This window comes from Salvelinus sp. IW2-2015, linkage group LG26, assembly GCF_002910315.2.
Source record: "Salvelinus sp. IW2-2015 linkage group LG26, ASM291031v2, whole genome shotgun sequence".
NCBI lineage: Eukaryota > Metazoa > Chordata > Actinopteri > Salmoniformes > Salmonidae > Salvelinus > Salvelinus sp. IW2-2015.
This window is the reverse complement of record NC_036866.1, coordinates 5,618,418-5,623,361: the sequence shown is the minus strand read 5'-3', so window position 1 is coordinate 5,623,361 and position 4,944 is coordinate 5,618,418.

The window sequence follows — 4,944 nt, the reverse complement described above, 5'->3', positions numbered from 1 at the left end:
CCCCAACTCACGCCCTGACCAACTAAACACATACAAAAACAACAGAAAACAGGTCAGGAACGTGACAGCAATCGTCTTAAAATAAGGCAATATTCCCAGGAATTTACAGGAAAAGTAGCATATTGTGCTTAAAATAAGTAATCCTGACTGAGATAAATGTACTTGTATTACTACTAGAAATGAGATTGGCTTGCTTAAAGAAAGAATAAATCTAATTTCTTTTCACTTCTTTATTGAGGACTCAGTATATCCAGAGGCTGATATGGGCAGAACAAAGGATGCAAAAACAACAACAAAGGCGAAATGTAATGTATGTCAAGGTGAAAATGTWYGACCAATGGGAAGATAAACATAACAGTGCTTTAAACCTTCTTATAATAAACAACAAACGCCCTGCCTATTTATTAAAGGTTATCGGATCGGTTCGCGGATGGGCCAATACACACAGTTCTGTAATCGAGATCGTAAATGAAAAAATGGTATTGTGCAACCCTAGTCAGTAATGAACTTTTTCCACTCGGCCAAAGCCTTTTTCTATGAGGAAGTCATGTCCCGGTCGTAGATGGCGTCCGAGAGGACTTCTGTCTGCAGCACAGAGAGGAGTGTCACAATGCACTTAGGATACGTGAGGTGAAAGGCGTAATGACACGCCATGAGAAACGTCACACTGGCATAGATGTCCTCTTTTGGGAAGGTCACCTCAGGCATGGTTCCAATGGCCAGTACGCAGTTGGTTTCACAGACAATTACGACAGGGCTGAAGAGTGGTCTCYCCTGAAGAAAGGTGTTGGGGTCTTCTGCAGACTGACACAAACACAAAGAGAAAAACAAATATGACCACAAAGACAATTCACACTCTTTGTATGTTATGGTTAAGTAATGAAAATTCTAATACATGCACACATTTCTTACCTCAAGGATGTGAAGCATAGCCTCACTTGCATGTCCTAACTTCTTCGGTGGAGCCACAGGTGATGGGAACATAGCTGGTAAAGCCTTCATCATGGCGATTGATTGCTTCACTGTTAAAAACGAAAAAAGTTTCATTTGATTTACTGCAGCCAGTTATTTAAACAAAAAATAATCCGTTCATGGGATTCTCCATTGTCAACAGAGCCAGTAATTACCTTTGTCCAGCAGCGGTGGCTTCGTGACCTTTTTGAACACTCCATAAAACTATGCCTTGTTGTAAAAGGTCCTCCAGCGGGTCTTCAGTTCAGGTATGAAGCGGGAGTTGCCTCGATCAAGGATCCGCCGGAGTTCATCCATAAACTGAAACACACACACACATAGACAGACAGACAGACAGACAGATAGTGTAAGACTCTGTCTGTCTATCTAGCTGGAGGCGTAGGAAGCATTAGCCTGGTTACTACCAGACCGAATTCTCGCGAGCTCACTGTTTTACATTTACCCGAATTAGTTTACCCCCATCCCTGCTATGGCTTCTGACGCTGCTCAGTTCCCACACCGTATCTCATTTGAGATTCGGTGTGGTGTTAACCAGGCTAAAGAAGCATAGGCCTACTTAAAATGAATACATTTGCTTACATGGTCCAGTTCTCTGAAGCAGGGATACGCTTGAAGTATCTTGGTAGGTCTGTCCTGCTCCTTAGTAGCATCAGAGTCGATGAAGGCCGATCTTGCTTGGAATTCAAGGTCCAGGAGCTGGGAAACATCCTTCTGGTTGGGTCTGGCCTTGGTTTTGTACATCTCCTGTAGAGTTTTATAATGTCTCGCCTGGATCTGTGGGCTCTCAGTAGTTTCTGATGCCAGAAAACATAACAAACCTGACCAATTAACATTTAAAAATGTAGGCTGAAATTAAGACCAGTGATTCCGCTGTTACTACCCCTCCCTCCAAACCTCTCATTCCACAGAAAACACTGACGACTAAATAGTCACTTTGTTGCTAGTCCCTCATTTAGAGTAGTAGTAGAAGTTGCATTTATAAAGAAACACTATCCACTATTTCAATGTGTGTACTTACCACCCAACTGTTCAACCTCTGGGGTGGTGCATCTAGATTGTGGGGATCTCTTCAAGATCAGGGTTGTGGAGGTGGATTCGTCAGTCGTATCAGTGGACATCTCCTGGCTGCTCTGAAATCTAGGGCTTCGTGGCCTCTTTCTTGAAGGGGTCGCTCCCTGCTTCTTTTTGGGTGTTGTCACATTCTGAATCCTTTTCAAAAGCTGCTTCTTCACAGATTCCTAACAAACAACAAATTGTTTGTGTTATAAATCACATTAAACAAATTTTGAATCAAGAAATGACACGATACAAGCCGACACATGTTTCCATGATTGATCTGGATGAAGCACATCACTCCTATTTTGAGAGTCAGATGTTTGCACGTTGGCTGCCAGGTATCCAACAGTGCTGTGTTTGGAAACGTGTGTTGAACACCTGAGTTGTGACTTACCCACTCAGCTCCACTGGTTGCAGATCTGTCCCGCAGCATATGGTAGTACTCTATGAGACGCTTCACCATTATAGTGAGTTCACGGCTGCATGGATACTGGAAGTCATCGCCTGCTGCTCTCTTAATGGAAATCATGCTTGTTACTGTATTCCTGACTAAGCGACAGAGAAGATCTCTGGAAAGGATATAGTCTCCTTCTTGTCCAGCACGCTGTTTTTCAAAAAAGGTGCTTCTTGATTGCTCCAKCTCTGTGTCTGTGTATAAGACATACTGTGGGCTGACAAGCTGRACGGTTCTGGTGGCACCATGTTGGTCTCTTGGGTTTGGAGAGGGGTGGGGGGATGGAGGGGGACAGGAGGGAGGAAGGGTGGGGGGGGGGGGGGGGGGGTGGAAGGGGGTGGAGGAGAGAGAGGAGAAATAGTTGTGTGGGAGGGGGGCGGAAATCACAGGTCCCAGAGGGGGTGCCTGGTCTACACAGGTCTGATTCTTCACCCTGTATGAGACATACATATATTCAATGGTAATTATAAAGAACAAAGAACACCACACTGTAACAACAACCTAACAGCAAACACCAAAACAACTACATCTTTAGATACATGTATTGTAATGATGGCCAGGAAATGCTACTTTGATAACAGGAAACACTGTCTGCATTGTTAGATTAAATGTCTCCCAAATGTCAAAATCTAACATTACCTAATTTTCACCATGAGTACATCTCCAAATGGTTCTCCTCCTGAAGAACTGCTCTGGCCCGGGAAAGAGATCACGTAAATCCTTCTTAGAGAGGCTGGGCAGCATGTCTGTGCTTATATTAGCAGCTGAAAAACACATTTAACCACATGGTAAATAGTTAAGTAATTAGCAACTAAATCATAGTTTATAGACGCAAAGTGTCAGATTGATATAGGTTATGAGACATTAGCATACTGTCTTCCCTTTCCAGTTAATACAGGAATGATTTACCAAGCTAGCTAATGTTAGCTAACAAAATTAGACTATCAGTATATCATTAACGTTGACATCAATTACTTTAAACCAAAAGATAGTGCAAGCTAGTTCGAGCTTCAGAGTTCGTTCTGTTAGGTGACCTAAACTGGGATATGCTTAACACCCCGGCAGTCCTACAATCTAAGCTAGATGCCCTCAATCTCACACAAATCATCAAGGAACCCACCAGGTACAACCCTAAATCGGTAAACATGGGCACCCTCATAGACATTATCCTGACCAACTTGCCCTCCAAATACACCTCCGCTGTTTTCAATCAGGATCACAGCGACCACTGCCTCATTGCCTGTATCCGCTATGGGTCRGCGGTCAAACGACCACCCCTCATCACTGTCAAACGRTCCCTAAAACACTTCTGTGAGCAGGACTTTCTAATCGACCTGGCCCGGGTGTCCTGGAAGGATATTGATCTCATCCCGTCAGTCGAGGATGCCTGGTCATTCTTTAAAAGTAATTTCCTCACCATCTTAGATAAGCATGCCCCGTTCAAAAAATGCAGAACTAAGAACAGATATAGCCCCTGGTTCACTCCAGACCTGACTGCCCTTGACCAGCACAAAAACATCCTGTGGCGGACTGCAATAGCATCGAATAGTCCCCGCYATATGCAACTGTTCAGGGAAGTCAGGAACCAATACACGCAGTCAGTCAGGAAAGCAAAGGCTAGTTTTTTCAAGCAGAAATTTGCATCCTGTAGCTCTAACTCCAAAAGGTTTTGGGACACTGTAAAGTCCATGGAGAACAAGAGCACCTCCTCCCAGCTGCCCACTGCACTGAGGCTAGGTAACACGGTCACCACCAATAAATCCATGATAATCAAAAATGTCAATAAGCATTTCTCAACGGCTGGCCATGCCTTCCTCCTGGCTACTCCAACCCCAGTCAACAGCTCCGCCCCCTCCCCCCACAACTACTCGCCAAAACCTCCCGAGCTTCTCCTTCACCAAAATCCAGATAGCAGATGTTCTGAAAGAGCTGCAAAACCTGGACCCGTACAAATCAGCTGGGCTAAACAATCTGGACCCTCTCTTTCTAAAACTATCCGCCGCCATTGTTGTAACCCCTATTACCAGCCTGTTCAACCTCTCTTTCGTATCGTCCGATATCCCTAAAGATGCATATTCCATCACACTTACGGCAGGATCTCAATAGCCTTGGTTTTTCTAATGACTGCCTCGCCTGGTACACCTACTACTTTGCAGACAGAGTTCAGTGTGTCAAATCGGAGGGCATGTTGTCCGGACCTCTGGCAGTCTCTAGGGGTACCACAGGGTTCAATTCTCGGCCAACTCTTTTCTCTGTATATATCATGATATCGTATTGTTAGTGCGATTCCCTGATCCATCTCTACGCAGATGACACCATTCTGTATACTTCTGGCCCTTCATTGGACACTGTGCCTAACTAACCTCCAAACAAGCTTCAATGCCATACAACACTCCTTCCGTGGCCTCCAACTGCTCTTAAACGCTAGTAAAACCAAATGCATGCTTTTCAAACCGTTCGAC